The 12189-nt window shown below is 35.3% G+C and overlaps 1 protein-coding gene across 3 annotated transcripts in view; it reads right to left on the bottom strand.

Moving 5' to 3' along the window:
* The window catches only part of FBXL7 (F-box and leucine rich repeat protein 7), a 416516-nt gene that overhangs the window by 251179 nt on the left and 153148 nt on the right, over positions 1 to 12189 (bottom strand). Inside the window, exon 1 of one of the 3 annotated variants that reach the window (XM_073802028.1) lies at positions 10400 to 10542. The exons of the other annotated variants lie outside the window; for them this stretch is intronic. The gene's annotated coding sequence lies outside the window, so the exon portion shown is untranslated. Of the gene's footprint in view, positions 1 to 10399; positions 10543 to 12189 lie in introns of those variants that run through there. 3 annotated transcript variants of the gene reach the window in all.

Below are 12189 nucleotides of genomic sequence, written 5' to 3'. Positions count from 1 at the left end.
TAGTAACTAGTGCCCTGCAGGTAGTACACTAGCCTTTAACGGTGTTTTCTTTCCGGCCATTGTCTACTTACCTCAGACAAAGAAACTTGATTGCATCAGACGGAATTGGTCCAAAGCAAATGGGTTTAAATTAAGTTGGACTGATCAACATTCTGGCAGTTATTGTAACTACAGAAAGGAAAAAAAGAACACACTCCAAATGAGACTGCCTGCTACATCCAGTCTGTATGTGTACTATTAGCCTATGATTGGTGTTTGTATATATTTACTATCCTTTATAGCTAAGCTTCCAATATTATGAACCAGTGACTAGAATTTACTATAGACCATCAATATATCCCCGTAAACTTTCTCTTTTATTTGTTAAAAAATTAGAACGAAGTACCGGAAGTTTCCAATTTTCACCACAGAGTAATCCTACAAACAAAGTCATAATGTAACTTGTGAAAGAGTACTGAGGTTAAAATGAAACACTTGATGTCAAATTAATAAATGATCAACTAAGACCACGGCAGGACTAAAAGCTGTGCTGGGAGCCAAGAGATAATAAGAAATGACAAAGAGAGAGCTCCTACATTATTTTTGTTTTCCCCAACAATGCACGTGAACTACCATTTAAAAATGGTGAACATAAATAGGTAAATATATATGAATCCAAAAAAGAAAAAAGAAACACACAGAGAATAGCTGCTATGTGATGCAAGTGAGTTCTAGTTTTCTGCCTCAGCTTAAAAATGTCCCAGACTACCAACAGAACGTGCACCTAAAATCATTGAACGTGATGTTGGAATAACTGCAGAAAATGATGTCAGAAGAATAAGACAATAAATGGGCAAATGTTATGATTTCAAAAAATGAGCAAGTGCACTCTCCAAACTGTAGCTATTACTATGGATTATTAAGGGATGGTGTGAAACTGGCTATAAGCTGAAGCAGTAATCACTAATAACTAGCATGGCTTTGCCATGTACAACTAACTTCATTTTATTCTTAGACAGGGTTATTACACAAGTAAATATAGTTTGCAAATATAGTGAATAATATATGTGGACTTCTGAGAAAGCCATTCAGAGCTATCATGTAATCAATCATATGACCAAGAACAATAAAGGATAAAAATAAGATTAAGTGGGTTTTATCAAGTTGAATGTAGCAATTCATGAATGGATATCAAATTTGGGAAGAGGTTTCTCTGGCAGATCTCTCTTTGGACGCAGCTGTGACCTATTCAATAGTTTCATTCGTGATTACTGAAGGAACAGCAACTCTGTTGAACGAAAGATCAGGATCTCCCAAATCTGGGCAATCTGAAGAGATTATATGAAATCTCAAACTACAATTTAAAATGACAATTTGTAAAACTTCACTCAAGGGATCAAAAAACCAGTTTAAAGAGCAGGATTGGGAAGAAATGGCTTAGCAATGGCAGGATATATGAAGAAGACTTGGAAGATATTTTGACAGTAAACACATTATGATCCAATGATAGTCATGATGCAGTAAAAGTTGAACTGACACTGACAAGTACACAGCTATGGATATGCCCTACTGTACTCTGTTCACCTGAAGCATTATTTTTATTTTGGGGTAATTTAAGTGGGCTATAAACAAATTGTAATCTGCCCAGAAAAGAGCATCGAGGATGATGAACTGCTTCAAAACTATAGTGAATTAGGGTGCAGAAAGTTGCAAAATAATGTTGTTCCCCCTGTAGCAATGAAAATCAGAAAACGGTGATCCTCATCTGAGAGTTAAGCTCATAAAGCAAACGAAACTGATTCCAAGAAGAGACAGGAGACAGCCTTTGGCAGAGCATGGGAGGAAGAGATGGCCACCATGCAAAGAGCTAAAAAGAAATCAGCTACAAGTGTAATGGATTCTTACAGACCACAGTTGGACTGGGGTGGGGGTGAGGGTGGCCAGTCTACAATAGCTGCAAAGTCCAAGAGAGGGGTAGAGTTTCACTCATTAATCTGCTTTGTCACTGGCTTCCCCCGCCCCACCCCGGTGCTCATGGCAAAAATTGGGGGCAGATTGGGAGAATAGAGAGAGCTGTACTCAGCAACTGCTGGGGGCAGGCATGAAACATTCCCCATCGTCCTGGATCTTACTTTTATTGAAAGTATAATCCTTAAGCCACAGAGGGGAGAAAAGTACCTTAACAAAATGAGAATTAAAGGTAGGAATGACAGCAAACTCCCTGTCAGATGCCACACAAGACAGAAGGAAATAAAGTAACATTCTTAATGTACTAAAGAAAAACAGTCAACCCAGAATCCTATACCCTGTGAAAACATCTTTCAAAATTGAAATCACAGTAAACACTTTATCAGACAAACAAAAGCTGAAAGAATTTATTATCAAAGAGCAAACCAACAACAACAACAAAACATGTTAAAGAAAGTTCTTCAGAAAGAAGACATGGTATCGGATGAAAATTTGAATCTTTAATGTTGAAATCCAGAAAAAATAAAGTGAAGGTGAATATTAAAGACATTTTTCTTATTTTTAATCACTTCCAAAGATAATTGAATGTCTAAGCAACAGAGTTACATCGGTTGGGTTTATAACATATGTAGAGGTAAAATACATGGTCACAATAGCACAAAGGAGGGAGAGAGGAAAGAGATGTAAGGTTCTGTTGTAAGATTCTTACACTATATATAAAATTCTATAGTATTATTTGAATGTAGATGGCAATGAGTTAATTATACATATTGTAAAGCCTAGAGACGTCCCCCAATAAAGAATTAATAAAGAAAGAAAACTAAAAAACAAGAGTAGAGACACGATGGAATCATAACAACACAAAACAATCCAAAAGAAGGCAAGAAAAGAGGAAGAAAGGAAAATAAAACAAAAAGAATGAAAATAAAATGACTAGGAAGATGATAGCTATGAAAGCCAATCACATCAATAATTACATTAAATATAAATAGTATGAACACCCAAATTGGAAAAAAGTAGATTGAAGGGACAATAAATGGACTTTTAAAAGCAAGATCCAACTATATAATATATGTAAGAAATCCACTTAAGTAAAAAGACATAGACAGGTTAAAGAAAATGGATGAAAATACTAATCAAAAGAAAGTTTGAATGGCTATATTATCAGGCAAAGTAGATTTCAGATAAAGAAATATTACCTGAAATAGAGAAGGACGTTTTATAATTATAAAGGGCCAATTCACTAAGAAGGCACCATAATCCTAAGTGTGTATGCATGTAACAACAGAGGTTCAAAATATATGAAGCAAAAGCTAACAGAACAGCAAAGAGAAATAAAGAAATCCATAGTTTAGAGAGACTTCAACACTCCTCGCTCAATAATTGATAAAACAAGTACATAGTAAAACGAGTAAGGATACAGAAGATCTGAACAATACTATTTACCAAGTTGGCCTAATTGACATTTAAAGAACACTCAAACCCAAAATAGCTAAATATATACATTGAAGAGCACAAAAATTTTTGCCAACATAAAACTAGAACATACTCTGTGTCATAAAACAAATCACAACAAATTTAAAATGACTGAAATCATACAAAGTATGTTTCCTAATAACACTGGAATTAAGCCTGAAGTCAATAACTGAAAGAAATCTGGAAAATCCTAATATATTTATAAACAGAAAAAAATTAAGGAAATATTTAGAAATAATAACACATGAGAAGTCACAGCGAAATCAAAAACTATTTGGAATGAATTGAAAATAAAAATACACATATCAAAACTTGTGAGATGCAGCTAAAGCAGTAATTAGGGTTTGTTTATACCATCAAATGCTTATATCAGAAAAGAAGGTCTTAAATCAGTAATCTAAGTATCTACCCTAAGTTACTAGAAAAATAAAAGCAAATTAAACCCCAAGTAAGTAGAAAGAAAAATAATGATGATAAGAGCTGAAGTCAATACAACTGTAGCAGAAAAATAATAAAGTGACAAAATCTGGTCCTTTAAAAAAGATCAAGAAAATTGCTAAACCTTTAGCCAGACTGATATGCAGAGAGGGCGAGAGTAAGAGAAAGAGAAGAAGAAAGAGAAACTCTGAAAGAATTACCAATCTCAGTAATGAAAGAGGACACATCATTACAGATCTTACAGATGTGAAAGAATAGTAAGATAATATTTTGAAAATCTTTGGGCCAATAATTTTGATTAAATGGATGAAACAGAAAAATTCCTTAAGAGACATGAATTACCAAATTTCATTGAAAAAAAAAGAACCTTAATAGCCATTTACCCATTAAACTAAATGTATAGTTAAAAGACATCTCCACAAAGAAAACTTCAGGTCCTGAATGCTTCACCAGTGAAGCCTACCAAACATTTTTTAAAAAGAAGTAATACCAACTCCCCACAAGCTTTCTCAGAAGATATAGGATAAAAGAATACTTCTCAAGACATGTTAGGAGATCAGCAATACCAAAACCAAAGATATTTCAAGATAAGAAGACTGACAGACCAATATCCCTTACAAACACGGATAAAAAATTCTTAACAAAATAGCAAATTAAATCCAGCAATATGTAAAAGGATAACATTATGAGCAAGTGGGTTTTTCCCCCCCAGGAATGGAAAGTTGGTTCAGTATTCAAAAAGTGCTTAATTTAATTCGAAGACTGAAAAATAAAAACCATATGATCATCTCAATAGATGATCAACAGTGACAAAAAAGGCATTTGACAAAATCAAAACATCCATTCACAATAAAAACTCTCAGAAAACTAAGATTAAAAGAAAACTTCTTCAACCTGACAAAGGATGTCTATAAAAAACCTACAACTAACAATATAGTTAATGGTGAAAGACTGAGTGTTTTTTCCCCCTAAGATTGGCAAGAATGTATGTTATCATCACTTCCATTCAGTATTGTACTAGAGTCCCAGCTAATGCAGTAAGTCAAGGCAAACAAAATACACACAAATTAAAAAGAAAGAACTATAATTGCATTTATTGACATATGACACAATCACAATCATCTACATGAAAAATCCCAAAGAACTGAGAAAAAAGGTACTAGAATTAATAAGTAACCTTAGTAAGGTTACAGGATACAAACAATTAATACAAATCAATTGTATTTCTATATACTAGCAATGAATATTTGTAATTTGAAATTACATTTGTGTCATCCTAAGACCAATAGTTAAAAGTGGAAAGAAATGAATGACTTTCTCAACATAAAAGATTGCTTCCTAACAGTCAGATGTAGAAAATTACACAAACTGTCTAGAAACTTCAAGAAACTATAGCTATTCCATCCTGGAATGGCAAATTGCTTGAAAGGAGTTTGAAGTGAGACAAGCAAGATTCTCAGTCTTAGACGGAGCCACACTATGTCATAGGAAATACTGCAAAAATAAAAGAAAATGGAAGCAGAAGCATTTAAAAATTGTTGGGTCACACTCCAAGGTCTACAAAATGGGCATAAATGTGAAGGGCCTTCATGCACTATGAAGTGTACACATAATCCCTAAAACCCAACTAGGCTGTGTCATAAATTTGATCTCAAGCTAATGTGAGGACAGTAATAAACAATAAACTAATAATAACTGTTTGCCTTCTTATAATTTAATGGGAGTTTAGAGAGATGAGCTGAATGGCCGCACATCCCTAAGGAAATCTACAAGGAAGTTTGAGCAGGTGCCTTTTTTTCTCCCAATAAATTCATCAAGACCCAGCATCCAAGTCCTTTCCACTGAACTTTGATCTGTTTCAATGATTGGTAGTCATGGCAATCGTTCAGTTCCTTTGCGAAAACCGAGAAAGCGAAAGAATGAAGAAGTAGAAAATGTGCTCTTCAGAGGGGATGAGATGCATGGAATCAAAGTGTTTCTATGAGAGCTTGGCGTAGGATTGAGAAACCCTGCCTGATGGGGACACTCTTGCTGAGGGCATTGTGGCTCATGGCTCAGGGAGTTAGAGCAGGGAAAGTACAGTGGATGACTGACTACACCTCTCCATTTGACAAACAATGTGCTGTTGGGTGAAACTGTGATGATGGTATAGGGTATTCACTACCGAGCATTTTTCACAATCATTTTGATTATAATAGCAATAGTGGCAAATGCAAACCACACAGAAACATCTAAAGCTTATCGTTTCTCCTTCCCACATCCAACATCTCCTCCACTGTAGTAACAATTTGGTATGTATCTTCTACAATATTAATTTTTTATGAAATATATTTACACATATAATCTTTTATATTGGGATAAGATTGTAATTTGATATGTTCATTTTAAAATATGTCAAGCACAGTCTTCAGGTTGATACAGATAGACCCACTTAAACAGTGCTGAAGAATTCTAGGCTACAGAAATATAACTGTCCTTATACCATCATTCTGATGATCATTTCAGTTGTTTCCTATTCCAAGGAAAGCTGTGATAAACATTCCTGTGTTTGGATTTATGCGTGTTTGTGTTTGCCTATCTTAGAAATTGAATGCTTTTGTTTTTGAATAAATCTCTGTGAATGAAACTACAGACCAATGAGTACCCACATTTTCACTGTATAAAGTATTACCAGGTCACAAGGCCTCAGGCCCATACATTCCTACCAACGGGGTATAAGAGAGTAGTTATTTTCCTACATTCTTACAAGCCCTTAATTCTAACCATATTTTGAGTTTAAACAAATGCGATGGTTGAAACTTGTGATTTTATTGTTGTTTCCCAAATTATCTAGGAGGTTATGCAGCTTTTCATTTGCATTTTTTCTCTAGTGGATTGCCTGTTTATATCATTTGCATATTTTTTCCTCTTTAGTTGTTTTGACCCTTTGTTATTTGGATTGTAATCTTCTTCTCCCGGACTGTCATTTGTTTTTTATCCTTTTAAGGAAGGGACTCTGTCATAATTCTTGGTTGCAAACACAATTCACTCCTACTAGTGTAAGCAGAAAAATAATTTATTGAAGAATATTACAGAGGTCACAGAACTTCCAAGAAGAAACAAACAGTTGATCTCTGAGGCTACAAAGCTAGGGGAAGTGTCCAAATTAAGCTGATGCATTGTTACACCAGATACACTGCTCTCTTCCAACTTCCAATGTGCAGGATGTCACTGCAAACAGCTGGACGTTTCTCTGTCAGTTTCAATATAATTAATTCCATGAGGCACCTTCTTCTTCATTTCACTTTTTCTGAATCAGAAATTACAATGGGCCCATGTGAATCATGAGACCAGTCTCAATACTAGCTGCAAGGGAGCCTGGGAAAGTGGATTTCTGGCTTCTGTTTTAGGAAGGCAGAATTTATAAAGGAGGTAATTCCCCAAACATCTGAATGACATTCAAAAGTTGGTAGCCAGTGAGGAAACATTTAAAATGTCCACTACATGGAGACTTTCCCTCACATATGTTCTTAAATTTCATGAAATCAAGTATGTCGTTTTTTTCTTCATATTCTTATGGTTTTGGTCTTGCTTAAAAAAAAAAAAACCCATCACCACAGGATGATTATATAAATGTTCTCTTATAGTGTCTTCCAAGACTGTTGTGGTCTATTTTGTAGCATTCAGATTTTTTCACTCATCTGTAATTTGTTGTTATGTAATGAAGTATGAAGTTGTAATTTCTCCAAAAGTATGGGCAGTTCTTTCTATTGCATTAATTGAATAATATATAATGTATTCACTGACTTATAATGCCTTCTTTAATTATATGTTAAATGATCTCTAATTGTTCTATAAAACTGTTTATCGCAGGCCAGTACCGCACTGTTTTATTTAAAGCAGCTTTATATTAGGTTTTCATGCCTAGTAGGGCAAGCTTCTTTGCTCTTGTTCCGTTTCAAAATTTCTTGGCAATTTTCACTCATTTATTCTTCTAAACACTTTATTTTTTTAATATCTTTATTGGCGTATCATTGCTTTACAATGGTGTGTTAGTTTCTGCTGTACAACAAAGTGAATCAGCCACATGTATACATATATCCCTATTTAGAATCACTTACGTGTTCCAACAGAGAAAAAAATTCTGATTGAGACTGCATTAAATTTATATGTTAATTTCAAAAGAAGTGACATTTTTATGATATTGACTTTTTATGCAGAACACGGTCTGTCTTTCCACTGATTTGGGTTTTGTTTTATGTCTTTCAATATAATTTTATAGTTCTCTTCATAGTCTTCCTCATTAAATTCATTCCTAGGTATTTCATAGCTTTTTCCCCACATTATTACAAATGGGATCTTTCTCACTTCCACTTTTATAATGTCACTTTAGCCTCTTTTTCTAAATGCATCTAATTCTACAACATATATACTGCATAGTCTACCCTTCATGTAAGTAATTCCCAGAGTGCTCAATATTGATAATTTTATATAAAATGAGTTTGAGGGAATATACGACCACTTCCTAATTAAAACTGATTATCACATACAGTAGACTAATTATTTTCTTCAAATTGACACATCTATTAGATAATCATTGTCTAGACTTCGTAGTTCCATATTTTCTTTACTGTAATAATAACTATACGTGTTATAGTTACATCCTTACTGCTTACCAATGTTATTCTGCAATTTGACATGTGATTCACATAAATCTATGCATTCACAACTTCTCAAAGTTTATATCTAACTAGACCTAAAAATGTAAGTCTTTAGCAAACATTGTGAAATTATCTGTTTCTCTATGTAGAACCTGTAGTTCCAGTTTCTACTGCAAACCAAGAGAAAAATTTCCAAATGATTGTAACTTAGGGATAGGCACATAAACAAAAGACTAATTGTTTCTGTAAAATCTTCATAGTATTTTGAACAAGGTAAGGATTACAAACACACCTTTACACAAAAATGATTCTCAACCATCAAATTTAGGGGCTCCAACAGCACCAAGGTTCTGGTGATGGGAACATGCTTTGTATAGAGCAGAGCACCCAAGATACAGTAATCGTATCACTGGCTGCAGCAATGAACTGGGTCAAATGATCTGAGTTTTCATCAAGGCTTTGTGAGATGCCAGGTTTGTAAGTCATTTACTTTCTCCTCATATCATTCCGACATCTATGAGTGAGTTAGTATAATAGGCATTTAGGTCTCTCTCCGTTATCATGTTCCGAGACTCCAAGTTTCAAAAGTGGGCCCTGTGGCTCCCCCAAGACCATGGGGAATGGTGGACATGTCTGGATCCATGGACACAACTATTTCAGGCACACTGAAACCACAAGTTTCAAGCAAACTGATCAACCATAGTTTGCTAATAAAGAAATTTTACTGTAGCCTGGATCTTTGCTGATGATACTACCACACGTATGGAAGTGCTGATTAACTTAGTCAAAAGGTATATTTCTGTATCAATTCTGATACCACAGAAAGAAATATAGCCTCTGCTTATTTCCACACCTTGGATTGGTTGGCACAGCATGTTCAAATGTAACTTGGACTAAAGTGTGTGCTGACATCAGTAACCATCATAATGTGGTCACACCAGGAACGTGGGTGTTTTCTACACATATGATTGCAAATTAGCCATATACCATCTACCAGCTTATAGTAAGATCCACTTGAGCCACATTCTGAGAAATTATCTGGCATGTAAATAGCATGCAAACATAAAGGTGAATACAAACAATTTTTAATATGTTGTTTATCTTCTAGAGACATAATTACAGAACCCACATGTGTGTGTCTAAATAAAGTAAGGCTTATGGAAGAATCCTATTACATGATTTTTTAAAATCTAAAGTGAAATTTTAAGCCCTAATCTTCTAAAATTTATCTAATACACACAGAGAAAAGCCACAAAAAATCTTGGGCAATATCTCTCATAGTGTTTCAAGGAGCCAAAGCAGGTGTCTGTTTTTCTAATCAGACAGTTTTCTGTCTCAGAGGTTACAGCTTTGGGGAATAGTTGGAGGTTTTGAATCCTTTAAATAACTTTGAATCCTTCAGGTATTAAATTCAAGATAAAAATGAGCCATAAGTAATAGACATGAAGAACATTTCAATAGAGAGATGGCTACCGAATATGCATCAGGCATTCAAACTACAGGAAAGACAGTTTACGGCTAGTAAGTAGACTGCTAAGAACCGTTTTAAGGTTTGTTGCTGTTGTTTTATAAATTTCCCTCATATACAGAATGAAGAGGCAGATGACTCTCTTTTAATTTCATCCTTGCACATATGGATTCCAAGGCTCCTTTCTCAATGATGTACATGAGCCTAATTAAAGACCCTACCATTTACACATCAAGGTAACTATCTCTGAATTGCCAATTTCATCTGGCCTGATTTGGAGAACCGTTCAGGGGTATTACAGGAGTTACAGAACCTTGCCCTGGAGTAAAACTAAACCCTTCCCTAAGAAATAACTGGTTCCACTGTCTGCAGGAATGAAAGCCAGCTTACTTAAGTCTAATTAGTTCACTGCTTGGTGTGTTTCACTCACGTGAAGTACGATGGCCATTTGCATGACCTCATTCCCAGGTGTTGACACGTTCAGTGCGGCTAAATGACGTTTATTGCTTCTTTGCTTCTCCAAGTTTGAGTCAAAGCCATTCATGTTTCAGTAAACGGGCAAGTTTCTGTAAATAAACACCATGCTGAGGAAAAGAAAACTCAGTTTGGTGATGCAAAGTCGGGAGAACTGAAGGTACATGTCATTTCTGGTAGCTTCTGTACAGAACCCCCCAAAGGGAAATGATATCACTGTAGATAAATGCAGTGAGAACAAATGGATAAAACAAGCTTTTTTTATTCCATTAACCTTTTCTACTAAAGGCGATATTCTTGAGAAGTGGAAATTGCTTCATATTTCACCTTTTTTTTTTAATTGGCCAATCGCTTATATAGCACACCTTCTTTAAATTTAATTCTGTTCCTCAATCGCCTAAGTAGTCTTACAATACACTGTACCAGATGGATGAAAAGCAAAGTTACTTGGAAAATTTTTGATAACCTTTCCATCCAGAAATATAATTCCTATAGGGAAATCAGCCCCATGGGTCAGAAGTCCTTTGACAATGGAATCTGAATAAAGGCTATCAGCAATTCCAGATAAACTCGAGTTTGAATGAAATCTTAAGGCATTTCTTTACTGTGGGTAATCGCACAAACTTCCAAATTCAGAATGAGACAGGCTTATAAAATTGTTTATGAATCAGGAGCTGAGATGTTGGCCCAAGACTTGAGTAACATTCTTTATACTCAAGGAAGTATGACAGAAAGGAGGAGAAAAGATGAGCCCAAAGGGAACGTAGAAGCTACTGGAGAGACTTTTGCGTAGACATGGTGTCCAAGTACAGCAGTGTTTATATGACTGGAAAACAGCTGATCAGAGAGTGGAAAAATTCCTTAACTGTCAAGGCAACCACTGCTTCATAGAAACAGTCCTACATTTAGATCATGTAGAAAAATTTGCTAACCTTGAAGTGCATGAGGCAACACTTTTTATCCAGCCATTTGGTGATGCAGGAGCTGCTTCTATCTTAATCAAAGAAATCAGAGAAAATCAGAAGTGAATCAGAGAGAAGAGAGACTCATGAACAAGGAATGAACAAGTGAAAACCGAAACACAGGCACAAGCATGAGTACTGAGGTGGACAGAGCAAGATGTTAAAAGAAAAGAAAGATTTGCAGATAAGTCAGATACGAAAAGAAGATACGTTGGCATTCATATTTCAGATTGATGTAAGAGAAAGAAGAAATGCACACAGATGAGGGAAAATGGAGGCAAACAGAGCTTCTAAATAACAAAGGGAAATAAAGCAAATGCAAAATTTCATTCCCAAGGACGTGTAAAACAAAAATCCAGGTCTGTGTTCGGTCTTGAGCATCAAATATAAAAGAAAATTTAAGCTGTAGAGACTTTAATCTTTCCCTACTTAAAGATTTGCATGGATCTATAACATGCCAGCACAGATTAGCAAAATGGTGCATCATTGCAACATGCTCTGAAAATTTGACCACGCCATGTCATAGACAAGAACTAGTCAGACTTTAGGGGCCAGTATCAGGAAAAGATTTAACAACTGATGAAGGTCAAGTTTGGGGATGGAACACGACGAGGAATTAGAGCATTTTAAGTTCAGCGAGTGAAATAAAATGTGGTACACATTCATGTAGAGAGCGAGGCAAAAGTACACTGTTATTCAGGTGTCATAGCTGATGAGGGCAAGATATGAAACAACCACATAGCCCAAAGGGGAGAGAAAGCACAGCCACAGCAGGGGAGAATCC

The sequence above is a fragment of the Tursiops truncatus genome, chromosome 3 (assembly GCF_011762595.2).
Source record: "Tursiops truncatus isolate mTurTru1 chromosome 3, mTurTru1.mat.Y, whole genome shotgun sequence".
NCBI lineage: Eukaryota > Metazoa > Chordata > Mammalia > Artiodactyla > Delphinidae > Tursiops > Tursiops truncatus.
Note: the sequence above shows the minus strand (reverse complement) of the source record. Positions and strands in the feature narration are given on the sequence as shown.